The 13,513-nt window shown below is 39.6% G+C and overlaps 1 protein-coding gene across 2 annotated transcripts in view; it reads left to right on the top strand.

Annotated features, from left to right (window-relative positions):
* MAMLD1 (mastermind like domain containing 1) overlaps positions 1–13,513 on the top strand; it is a 249,775-nt gene that overhangs the window by 112,096 nt on the left and 124,166 nt on the right. The window contains exon 4 of one of the 2 annotated variants that reach the window (XM_077786557.1): positions 11,462–11,535. The gene's annotated coding sequence lies outside the window, so the exon portion shown is untranslated. Of the gene's footprint in view, positions 1–11,458; positions 11,536–13,513 lie in introns of both variants that reach the window. The other variant, XM_077786558.1, reaches the window with a different exon arrangement.

The following is a 13,513-nucleotide window of genomic DNA, read 5'->3' as shown; positions in this document are numbered from 1 at the left end:
GCTAGTGCTATTAGGTAATGAAATACTAAACTTTTCTTTTTTAACTGCCATCATTAGGTTTCAGAGTTAGTCCATTATAAATAAAAAAGTAATTTGTACTTCCTGGAGCAGTTGTTTGGAAACTCAGAAAGACTGAATTAATCATGGTGTCTTCAAGGCCTGATTGTGAGTTACTGTTTGCCCAGTTTGAGAAATATTTTCTTTCAACTGAAATTATACTGAAGAATAATTTTCCCCAGATTTGTTCTTACATTCTTTGAGCAGTTAGTTGCTGGGCCAGTACTACAGGCATGAGCCAAGTTTTTTGTTTGGGTTGAGGACAGTGCACACATGGCTGGACCTGTGGTCACTGCAGCTACTGAGGATTTTTCTGGTGTTTTCTGCAGAGTACTAAATGCATTTGGAACTCCTCTCAAGCAGTCTCTGGGTATGGTCTCATACTCTGTTTACAGCCTAGGACCTTTCACTTCAACACAGAGGACTCCACATTACCACACAAAGAGGCACTTCTAGCTAAAGAGCTTTCACATTTTTTGGAGGCAGGTATCTACAGTCATTCATGACTGGCTTAGTGAGACATGATATTTGCCTTGATTTTGTGTGCCCAGTGCTTCCTTGGCATGCTGACAGCATTGAGACAAACATCAGAGGCATAAGTCAGTCAGACTAGCCAGCAGGAGCTGGACTGTGTGGCTGAGTTACTGCACCCAAATAGGACTCTTCCCTGGCCCCTCCAGCACAGCTCTTCTGCATGCCCAACTTAGGACTTGTTAGCATAAAAATACACAGGTCTGCAGCTGGAGCCTAATATTGGACATGCACCAAAGTACCTCTGATACAGTATACTGACATTTATTTTTTGCTGGTGCAAGATCAGAAGCAGGCTGGTGGGACTTCCTGGAATCTATCCAGAAGCAGACCCAAATCCTTCACTGCAAGAGTGAGTGGCATTTCTTACAGATTGCTTAAGGAAGAAGAACTTTGTTACTAGAGATTTTAATCTGTCACTTTAAAAGACAGTGATTATTTCCAATACATGCTCTAGGGTGTTTCACAATTGGCAGAGTTGATTTATTTTGGAGGCCTGTAACCCTGCAAGAACTTTGGGGATTCTAGTTTTAAGACAAAGGGCAGAGCTATTGGGAGATTTCCTTGACACAGTTTCTTTTTTTCTCACATATAATGGGTTTGACTGTTCAGCACAGAGGTGTCCTAGCTGCCAGCCTCCTGATTATGTGGTGCTGGAGTATTGGTCCTCCTGGAGAAGGAGATGAAACAGCCAAAGTTTAAATAGAGATAGGGTTGGTTTAGGGGTTCTTATCACAACCAGGAAAGTTCCTTTTATCAAATGAACCTAAAAGCATGAAACAGTTTAACTTCTATATTTTATATTAATAGAGTTTCCAACTATCTTTGACTCATTTTAAAATACAAGAGCCAACAAAATTCTTATTGTAGAAAAAGATATATTTCAGATTGCTTTTAGCCCTATGTAATTTTTACTCATTCCTGCAAGCTATGACCTCATGTGATCAGAATCCAACCCATTTGTCCCATCTGCCCTTCTGTCACTGCAGGAAATAAGGGAAATATTTCTGTCTCTCATGATAAATAATTATTTCACTTATTCCTATGTGAATGTCCTGTGTAAACCCAGTGGCCCTATGTACTGATAATTGTCATATTTCAGCATTCATAGGAAGAAAGGGTTTTCATAACTGTCAAATTTTCACTGGTAGGAATTTTAAGAAAATGTGATCTGTTTCCAAGTATCTATGCATATCAAAGTTTAATGACTAATCAAGACAAACATCCATGGTAACATCTGGGATATATTCATGCTTTAGCCATTGAACCAGTCTGGTCAGAAGTTTCAAATCTGTGTCTCTCTGGGCCTGAGAAAATATTTCCAAGATTATTAGATATAGTTTGAGGGCTATAGACCTGAGATTAATAGCTGTTTAAAGCCTTTAAATTTCTGCAGAAGAAGAAAAACACAAACTTTCACAGACTCGGATAATGAAAGAGTCACTCATCGATTATCAGGAGGATATTTCAACAAGATACTGTAGAAACATTGTTAAATTATGAATAGCAGCCACTGTGGTATATTCTCAGAAGATATGGTCAAAACTATCAATACTGAAGTTATGCAAAGAGTTAAAAGGGCTTTCTCCAGGCTGATGAAGCAAATGGCTCTGGAACCTATTAATTCTTTTCCCAGAGAATACTCCTGTGGTATTGGTGCCTGGTGCCTGATGGGCTTTGTACTAGAACAAAAATCATGTTTAGATGCTGATGCTGGAAGCTGCTCTAACTTATGCTTTGGGACTGTCTAGCAATTAGGTTGGGATCAGGGGATTTGAAAAGTCACCTTTGCACCTCCTGTTTTGAGCTGCAATCTGTTTTTTTATCTTGTATCACAGATCATACCGGGGGATGGGATTGGAACAGTAATTTACTGTATTACTTTTCCCTACACACCAATAAATAGAAAACATTTTGTATTTTTTACAGATTTACTCTTTTGAAATAACTCCAGAATTTAATATTTATCCAATATTTGTCTGAGAGGAAAAAGCCTTTACAGACTTTTGTTGTTATATGTGTTTTTCTAAAAGATCCTTAATGTGACAAGATAATTCCACCTGTGTGTCATCATTCAGTGTAAGGGTAAAGTTGTCAACAGACTGCAGGGAGATGAGCATTCTGGTTTTCTTCATATTGAAGTAAGATATATGTGTGTTATTTCCTTACAAGTCACCTGGAGGGTTTCCCCTGAGTATTGCCAAGTCATACAATTAACACTGCTGAATTTCCCACAAAAGTTTGCTTTTGTGATTTTGTACCCATACTAAGACAATGATTCCAGCCCCAGACCAGCTTCATTGTTGACTAACACCAGGTACAGGTAACTAGAAAACTTGAACATGTTTATGTACGACAAAGGCTTTACTAAAGCAAGACAGAGCACTAGCTGAGAATGCAGAGTGATTTCTCCATCTTCACTTTATTTTTCCTTTTCTCAGAGGGTGGGGAAATGGGAAAAAACAACCTCTCAGGTCAAGGTTGCAGACTTTGTAGTGCAGAACAACAAAGCTTGACTGTGATAATCTACAGAGCACCTGCCCTGAGGATAAACAAACAGTTCACATTTTTCTGCTTTCAAGTATGGTATGAGCAAAATAGCACAAGCAAATGATTCTTTTGAACCTTATAGGAAAGGAAAAATGGAAATCTTAAGAACAAACAATGTATTTTATATCCTGCGCTGGATTTTGTAGTAGAAGCTGCAGCATGCAAATCAAATTGATCAAAACCAACCATGTCATAAACCACATGATTGGATCTGAGACAAGAAGGTATTCTCCCAGTTTTTACCAACTCATTCTTGAGCTTAATTTTGCCTTCCATGCCCTGTACCTTGCTGATGGCAGAAGCACACTGCTTGCCTTGTGAACCACACCTGAGTTTAGTCCCTTAAGCAGGGTGATTTTTCCAAAAACTTTTCCTAGTTGCTGTTCTTTAATACTCTTCCTATGTACTCCAGAACATTCCTGCACCTCTTATTCTTTATAGCCTGAATAATCACATTTTTGGACTCTGCTGTTCTGAAGCCTTCTCCTAGCTAGTAGAATTTCCATAACTAACCACATGCCTATCACATGGTCTATGCTGATCATCCCACAGACATGCATGCAGGTTTTTCCTCTCTCTTTTGCATTTCTGTTCTTCAAATATGGTGTTTATCAGACTCCAGGAGAAGTTTTGCATTATCTCTTCTCTGTGCATGATACACTCTCCGGCCTTTGTGAAAATGTTATTTGGGATAATCCTTCAAGGAAAAAGTTTCCCTTTCAAGTCTTGGACTTTTGTCTCCTAGCACAAACACTGAGCAAAAGGGCTTCTGGTAACTCTAATTTTACTTCAGATGACATTACAAATTATACAGAAATACAAAATAACTGAGGAGAGCATTGACAGACTGCATAGGGAACCATTAACCAAGAGTACATGGTTAAGCAGAGGTATTAAGCTGTGTATTGCTGAAACACAGGCTAAGTGAAAGGCAACACAAACCTTAGGAGCTCACATCAGGCTGAACTGAGTCCAACAAACAGACATGCTTGGATTTCCAGAGGGCAGACTTTGTCCTGTTTAAGAGACTGGTTGACAGAGTCCCTTAGGAGGCAGTCCTGAAGGGGAGTCCAGGAGAGCTGGACGTATTTTAAGAAGGAAAGTGTAAAAGCACAGGAGCAGACTGTCCCCATCTATCAAAAGATTAGGCAGTGAGGAAGACTGTCCCAGCTGCACAGAGAGATTTTTCTGTAACTCAGGAACAAAAGGAGAGTTTATGACTTTTGGAGGAAGGGACACACAGAACGAGGAGGGTCTCCTCCTCCTCAGGAAGACTACAGAGATGTCATGAGATTATGCAGGGAGAAAATTAGACAGGCCAATGCTTTGACACTGTTTCCCACAGCATTTCCCTGGAGAAACTGGTTGCTCGTGCCTTGGATGATGCACTGTTCAGTGGGTAAAAGCTGTCTGGATGGCCAGGCACAGAGAGTGGTGAGGAATGGAGTTACATCCAGCTGGGGCTGTCACCAGTGGTGTGCACCATGGCTCAGTACTGGGGCCAGTTCGCTCATCACATCTTGATTAATGATGTGAATAAGGGGACTGAGGGCACCCTCAGATGTGGATGGCATCAAGCTGGGTGGGAGGAAAGACCAGGCAGTGACTGTCCCTTGTACTGGGAACTGGTCAGGCCACATCTCAAATCCTGTGTTCAGTTCTGGGTCCCTCATGACTAAAAAGACATTAGGGGCTGGAGTGTGTCCAGAGAAGGGAACAGAGCTAAGGAAGAGCCTGGAGCACAGGTGTGATGAGAAGCAGGTGAGAGAGCTGTTTAGCCTGGAGAAAAGGAGGCTCAGGGGGAACCTTATCACTCTGTACAACTGCCTGAAAAGAGGTTGTAGTCAGGTGGGGGTCGGTCTCTACTCCCAAATAACAAGCAATAGAACGAGAGGAATTTGCCTCAAGTTGTGCCAGAGGAGCTTTAGATTTGAGATTGGGAAAAATTCCTTCACTGAAAGGGTTGTCAAGCACTGGAACAAGCTGCCCAGAAAAGTGGTTGAGTTACTGTCCCTGAAGGCATTTAGAAAATGTGTAGATGGCACTTAGGGTCATGGTTTAGTAGTAGACTTGGCAGTGTTGGGTTAACTGTTAGACTTGATTTTAGAGATCTTTTCCATACAAAAAGACTCTATAGTTCTAGACTTGCTGGTGTCCTGAAAGCTGTTACTGACTATAGCCAGGCTCCATCTTGAACCCACTGGAAATCCCTAACAAAATTCCTATTTATTTCCATTGCTGAACAATCCTGGAAACGGATGCTTTATCCTGGTCTTAGAAAATTAAGAGCCAGTACAGTTAAAGGATAAAGGGTTTTTTACCTCAGTATTTTAATAAGAATCTTTATGGTGCACCACTTTGCCAAGGTGGGATGCACTGCAATGCACACACACAATAAATCACCTATACAATTTATAGACCTTTGTAAATTAACAGATCTAACAAGAATGCCCCAATGGGAGACCTGGATGAATGGTGTGATATTCTCCCATCCATGGAATTCCCCCCTGAATGGGCCAAATCTCCAGTTTACAGGCTATGTTCTAGAGATGACCTTGGTTTCCCAAGATAGTGTAGGGTTTTCTGGTGTCTTACTGTGAGTTAGGATGTTTGTTCTCCTGGCCTAAGAGAATACTTGGGCTATGCTGAGTTATCAGACTTAAGGAGTTACAAGTATTCATGCTAAGAATACTAAGGATACATAAAAGTTATGTAAAAGGTATATAAAAGAAAAGGCAAAAAAATCATCTTAGCATCAGAATAATAGAAACATTTATATGCAATGAAAATGTATGTGTGTGCTTATGATTCTCCTCTGGGTTCTATTTTCTGTAGAATCAAAGTCCCAGTTCCCATTTCATGATGAATCTAAGTCTTCACTTCTGTTAGCACCACCGAGAAATCTCTGACAAGACAGATGTCTGCAGCCACCAGAAGCCTTAAATTGAACACCTAAAAATAGAAAGCTGCAGAATTTATAAATATTTTTGCAAATCAACCTTTTATAACTACCCTCCTTTTGTAGCAGTGCTAGTTAGCATTGAAATCCAAGTATATTTCAGCATAAGAGAAAGCTGACCAAGCAGCCCAATAAATTCTGCAGAGTTCTGCAAATTGCAGGAGGCCCAGGGAAGGAAATCACTGCACGTCAATTTTTCCCACTGATTTCTATTGTCTCTACTTATCATATGTAACACTAGGAATGCAGTGTGGAGCACTCTAGCTTCTCCTCAATTCTTACATAGCTAATAGCCTGAATATGTTTTATGACTTTGTATTTTCATTCAGCATAATTTACTCTTCAGCTAGAAAATATGATGTGCCCTTTATTCTCTTTGTTCACATATTAGTTTGGAGACAGATCGACCGGTAGTGTAGAAAGCTGGTATTGGATCTGCTAAGATCTCTTCCTGTTCAGATTTGCTTTCTGTGGCTGGAGGCTACTCTTCATAGTTATTTGGAATTAAATTTTGTTCATCCCCTTAACAAAGAGATAGTTGGTTCCATTCAGTACTTCCATGAACTTCAGACAGTGTTTATGTAGTGTGTATTCAAAACATGCCAGCTATTTCTTATCGTCATGTAGTTTCTTTGACCATGAGCTGGGCTTCTCTTTTATCAGAGGGCTTCTGTTTACCTGGCATCTCTTTTTGTTCTTTTGTATCTTCTTCTGTGCAATCATTTCCTACACTGCCTGAGCAAATATGATTATGAAGAGGAAGAACTGCAGAATTTCCCTGCAATGGTTTCTTCAACTTTTCTTCCGAAGACTTGCTTCTGTCTCCCTGTCTCACATCTGAGGTTGATAATCCCTTCTCCACTTCCCTGGCTCCAACATGTGGACATTGCTGTGGAGCCCATGAGCAAATCACTGTGGATGATTTCCATTTGCATCTCATGTTTCATTGTTCCTTCTTGTTGGGACTTCTCTCCTCTCTTGTACATCCATAACCCATTTCTTCCTGGTTTCACATTGCTAGGGGAACAATCTGTGCCAGGTAGGAACAAATTCAGGGGACTCTTTAAAGTAGAAAGTTACTCAACCCAAGAAATTTCACCTTCCAGGAGAGACCTTTGCTGGTGAATAGATCTCTTAAAATTGGTCTCTACTTCCAAGACTTTGCCAGGGAAGTCAAACCAGTAAAAGCTTTTTGATAAGGATTGTGTACTGTGCATAAAAACTGCCTAATTATATAAACCATCCTGCAGAAGATTTCTTTTGCTGCTATAAATTGTGCCAACTCAGGTGATTTCCTTTCTAAGCTATTTTGGCAAAATGCTGCCTATGCAATTCTTTGTAGGCTAAAAGGATCCCTTATGGAGGATTTTTTTGGACCAGGTGAATTTTTCTATTGGCCTGATATGAATATCTATGAAAATCTACCTTGGGTCATACCAAAGCCTTTGGCTTAGCTGCAGGAGTGGGAACACAAGAGAAGGAAAGCAAGAGACACTTCTATTGCAGCCAAAAAGCCCCTGAAAGATCTCAGTATGCCCAGTCCCAATACTTAGCTAAGTAGCTGAGTATATCCACTGTCACCAGAGGATGTGAGCATTGACAGTACATGTGTCCTTCCTCTGCTGGGTGTTGAAGTCATCATGGACAAGACATATTAGGATTTTCTTATGCTTATGCAGGCTGTTGAAAATGCTCGGCCAGATGCACAGCTCCTTTAGATTAATGCCAGTGCACATCTTTACACCAGCTGACAGCCTAACCCATAATGCACTAAATGCTATTTATTATTTTATTTTGTTTGCTAGAGTGACAATGGAAATGACAGTGATACACAGGTCAATTCAATCCTGCTGACATCGCCTTAAGGGGTTTTATGTTTGGGGTTTTTTTTTCCCTTCTCCCAAGAGAATGTCCTTTACAGTTTTATATTTTGTAAGGTTTATTAAATAAACTCAGCATATTAGCCATCTCATAAGCTTGTTATTTTTTTATATCTCTTTATTTCTTTAGCTTTATTAATCATCATGGTACTTGAAGTTGCTAACATGGAAAACACACTGTAAGAATAAATACTCATTATTATCAAAGTGCTTTCATAAAATGATCTGTAGGATTAAATCCCTATTAAAGCAGCATTATTGGTCATGATTATCATTATTATTACATATTAATTAATCATACCAAGATAGTGCAGCTTTCAGAATTATCTTTACCAAAGTCAGTTAAATAAAAAGGTTTCAAATTGCAATAGATTTAGTGGTTTAGAACATGGTACTGGAATTATAGATAATATTATTTATTCAGTTCAGTACCTGCAAAGAGCTGATGATGTGCTCAGTGCTGTGTACAGCAGAATTTGCTGTCTGAAACATGTATTTTAAGAAAGGGAAATGATATAGTTGCATTAGAGTAGGGTTTTGGGGTTTTTTTCTGAAATCCAGGAGTTCAGTGTTGCTTATGGCTCTGCTACTTCCCGTGTCTATTAAATTTTGTGCGTTGTCATTTATTTAATCTTTCTCTGACTCAGTGTAATGATGTGCATAAAGAACTTTCCATTAATTAATCTGTGTACAGTATTTTGAATTATAGGTACCACGTAAGAGTGGAGCATTTTTTCCCATACCTGAGAAGAAGCTGCAGCTGACATGAATTGCCCTATCTGTAAACTCTTCATAGAGTGGTGCCTTTTTGGTTAATGTAACTGTGAGCTGATGTGATGGGCAGATTGTGTACAGCACACTTCCCTCTTCTTCTTTTATCTGAAGTGATGATATTACTTCTGCCCTTTGATGGAGTAACCTAGCTAAGCTTCAAGAGACATGGGATAAGAAAAGACTGACAAATAAAATATTTTTATGGCAGGTGTTGTGAGATGGTACTGTTATATAAAGTCTTCCAAGTTGTTTTTTTTTTTCCCCCACCTTATCATGTGAGCAAACGTTCAGTCTTGGGAAGACACACTGTGTTTGTAAATTTACTTTTGCAAGGTCTTGGATAGAGAAAGTAAAATAATTCATTTTGTTCCTCAGCCTGTGGATGGAGTTGTTCTGGAGACAGATACTCTCCAACAGACAGGCATTAGTACTTGGCTAAATTCCTCAGCAGAGCCAGTGCCCTGCTGCTGCCATCTTTTTTCCAGGTCTAATTTTGCTTGTTGCCTTCTCTCTTTATGTCATGCCTCGAATTTAGCATCCCAGGCTTTTAAGGGGAAAGACTCTGTGTGAGATAGAGAAATCCAACTTAGGCACTGATTCTGCCTGCAAAGCTGGACCAGGTGGGGAAGTTAAAAACTACAGTCCCAGGAGCCAGCATATTGAAAGGGGAGCTAGTGGGTGAGACAGGAGCAGATTTCCCAGGGAAGGACAGCTCTCTGCTTCTGAGTGCATAGGGGTCACCTGGGATTCTGAAATTTCTCTTGAAGGTTGATACACAAAGGAAGCTAATGCTTCTCTACCAAACAGAGTGAGGAAGTAATAATTTCTTTTTATTTTTTTTTTTTCTGCTAATTGGACATCTAGGAAATGGAAAGCTAAATGTCTCTCTGGCAAATCTGGCATATGGAATTAAATTTAGGTCTCAGAAGGGCTCTGCCCACCAAGATTTTCAAGTGCTGTGGGCCCTCTTAGCCCCTTCCAGTGTCACTGCTACAATTTTTGTTTTATGCAGTGAAATACCAGTGGTTGAATTACTTGATGAGACGTTCAAACTTTGTCACTTGCCATGTGAGTGATATAAGCATTGTTTTATAGGATATTCCTTTTCTAAATGTTTTGGAAGAGCCTGATACTCCTAAGAGATGGAAGAGATCCGGGCTGAGGTCCCCATCCAAAGGAGTAACAGTGGGGTTTAAAATGTGGATCACCCAGGCCACAGGCACATACCCCAGCTCCTACAACGTAGGGTTTAGTACATGTTTAAAGGCATTGACTAAACTGGTCCCTGCTGGTTAGTAAAGAGTCTGTGGTGCTGAGTAACCTGGTCTAGATTCTTGCCATTAATGTGCCACAGGGGGGCTTAACATATTATGGACATAATGGCTCTTCCTTTAAAAGCACCAAACTCCTCTTGCACTCAGTGTCGTTTTGGGGTATGCAAGGAATGCAGGAGCAGGCTGCTGAGAGCAGAAGCCAGTCATTTGAGCAGTCTGAACTTTTTGCTTGGCTGCCCTATTTAAAATGGGTACCAGTGGAGCAATAGATTGGCATCTGATGTTAGTTAGGAAAAAAACCCTACACACTTAAGTGAAACAGTAGCAAAGTGATTTTTTTGTAAATCTCTGGAATTAATAATTACAGCTATTTGAGAAGAAAAACAGTATCATTCATACTGAAATATATTCTATTCCTTCCCACAGGGGAAGCCTGTGTAGGTGTGGAGCTGCAGTCTGGGAAATTAAAAAATGCAAATTAAAAAATGCAAATGTAAAAGAGAGGTATTGCATGCTGCAGTGCTCTAAGGGTTTTCTTGAATAGCAGCAAATTAAAGAAATGCTATGTAATCAAAGTTTATATCAAGCCTATGAAAGAAAAGCAGCATTATCTCTAAATATAGTGAAAGTACTCTGCTCCTGATCCTTTATATTGTGTACATATTACAGTAAATTACAAAGCTACTGTATTATGGGTTTCAACAAGTCCTTGAAGAAAATGCACATTACCCTTTTATATGCCACTTTATTCTGTTGTATTAAAACATGATGATTAGGAAGGAAAAGGTAGTTGGGTGACTTATTTTTTTCAACTCAGTTCATTCAGGTTTCTCCACCCCATTTCCTTTTGCTGTCAGTATACAACAAGGGCTTCCCAACTTGAGCTTTTTGCTGCCAGTGGTAATACAGGTCAATCAGATAAACTGTACTGATTGTATAGAAGTTTAGATAGTAGATTGTTCTGTCTTCCACATCCCCTCCCAATTTATCCATATATATAACACTGTCCACCTGTTTTTCTGTTTCACATCAACTTCATTTGTGGTCAGTTTGCAACATTTCCCACAAAAGGCCGACACAGCCCATCTAGGGAATAAATGCACATGCAAATATTATCTGTTCAGTGTTTCAAGATAAGCACAGTGCAGTGAGAAGGAAGGTAAGCAACACAGCCACTTAGGAACTTCCCAGCACAGGGGTACAGAATGGCAATATCCAAATGGATTAACTGCACAGAGAGTGGGCAATGTGGCTGAGGAAAAGGAGAGAATCAGGCAAATGGTGCATCCTAGCAACATTCAGGTAACCTGTGGTCTCCAAGGCAATATGTTACTAGTTTTGAGAGGGATGAGATCACTGCCAACTAAAATGAAAAATAAGCTGTGATGGAAACTCAAATTTATTTGATTGGTAATTACAATCACTTTCTCCAGCAGAACTCAGGATATGTTGGACATGACTAAGAACAGAGGCCCAGCCATAAACCACATAGCTGGGAGTTTCACCAAAGGTAAGGAAACTCTTTTTAGGTTTTGTTTCCTCTGTTTGAAAAAACCTGTATTGCTTTGTGCTATGATGATTGCACAAGTTTTGTTATTTTTTTTGTGATTCTTGGTCAGAAAACTTGCTGGAGCCAGAGGTTTGCCCGTGACAATTTCTGGGCTCCTGCAGAGATTATGGAGGGTGGAAAGTAAAGGGTGGAAAGGATTATGGAGGGTGGAAAGTAAAATAGAAATGGAAGAGTCTTCTTTCCTCAAATGTTATAGGGGAAGCTTGCAACCACAGCAAGTTGCAAAGCCTGGAAGTTGAGGAAAGTAGAGCAGATTTATCTAAAAGCAACACTGGCTTTACACAAATGCTTGTGACCAGAGAATTCAGATTCTTTTGGCTGAAAATGTGCCTGCAGTCTGAGCTGTACACAGAATGCAGCTCTGGAGTTGGCAGATTGAGCAAAAGAAGACTTCAGCAGAATCTCTAGGTACTTGAAGAAACTAGGCCAAGAACAGCAAGGTAGATAGTTGCTGAATAGAATATTTTTTAGATTCTGATTTTAATTAAAATAAAGCATAACTACTCCATTGTGGCACCACTACAGTTTACAATTCTTTCTTAATTTATTTAATGAATCAAAGCAGATAAATCAGTGCTTGCAAATAGTGCTTGCAAAGTCTCCTAGATTAAGAGACAAAACTCAGATAACCTTCACCAAATACATTAATAAAACCAGAATTAGCAAAATAATCCAAATACCTCTATAGATTAAAAATACTGAAGGGATTTGAAAACTGCTCTTAACAATAGTTGTAAAAAGCATATTTTTAAATGTAATACTGTAATATAGGATATGCTGCTTACTGTTCATACTCATTAGACAGAGGATGTTAGAATAAGATGTCATGCAATGGCAAAAAGGTGGCATTTTCAGAGCTGTTATGACCATGTGATATGGTGAGGTGAGCAAAGATTCCTCCAGGGCATCTTCTTGAGGTACTTCTTATATTTCAATGACTTTCCCTTTCTCTTGATTTGTCAAAGTGGGAATTAGAACTGCATTGGCAGTGCAAAACACTCACTGGTAGGCTGTGAAAGTCACTTATGATGTGGCCTTTACTAGCTCAGGAGATGAACTTGTCCAATCCCAACCAATTCCTGCAAAGGACAGTCAGCATCACTGTTTTTTACTCACTGGATCCTGACAGACATTTGTAACTAGTCTCGTTCTGCTCCCAAAGGGGCAGTTTATTACAAAAGTACTTAAGTGTTTCCATCATTAGCATTCCAAATACTTCATGGCACCACAGATGAAACACAGGTCTACCTCTCCTTTGACATTTTAGTCCTAAATTGAGATGGCCACTCAAATTTTACATTCTCTGCAGTGTGCATTTAGCAGCCCTGAACCTTTTCCAAATAGTCTGGCTATAGCTGCTTAGAAGAATCCATTACTCTCAAATTCAAATACCATCATAAAAGCTGCTGTAACACCAGGGGTCCTCAAAAGGTCTTTGCCCAATTCACCTAACATTATCAAAGTGCTTGTAACTGGACATTTATGTTACATTCCTTACTTTAGTCTATTTTTAATGTAACTAGCTTTGAGAAAAGATGGTGAATTTCTCAAGGTCTTAAAATAATCTAATATATCTTTACTATTGGGTCTTCTAGTCTTTACACTCATCCCTTATTCATGACAGCTAGAGTCAAGTTCTGCTATCAGTAGTTACTGGTTTTATGGGTGTCAGTATTAGCTGTTCTGGAGCCTCTAAAATGGCTTAAGTTACTGAAGTCATTATCATTTCTATGGCAAAACAAGTTGAGTTGTCAGGCTCGTCCTTTTCAAACCAACTAAATCATACCTTCCTGCCCTGACATCACTGGAATTACCCATCTGTTTCCTGTATTTTAGTGCCTTGTTGATTTGAGAAGTGTCTCACATGTTTCTAGCTAAAAGTGATGTGCTGAAGCACATCTGCAGGCATTGAAGCAAG

This window comes from Lonchura striata, chromosome 14, assembly GCF_046129695.1.
Source record: "Lonchura striata isolate bLonStr1 chromosome 14, bLonStr1.mat, whole genome shotgun sequence".
NCBI lineage: Eukaryota > Metazoa > Chordata > Aves > Passeriformes > Estrildidae > Lonchura > Lonchura striata.
Note: the sequence above shows the minus strand (reverse complement) of the source record. Positions and strands in the feature narration are given on the sequence as shown.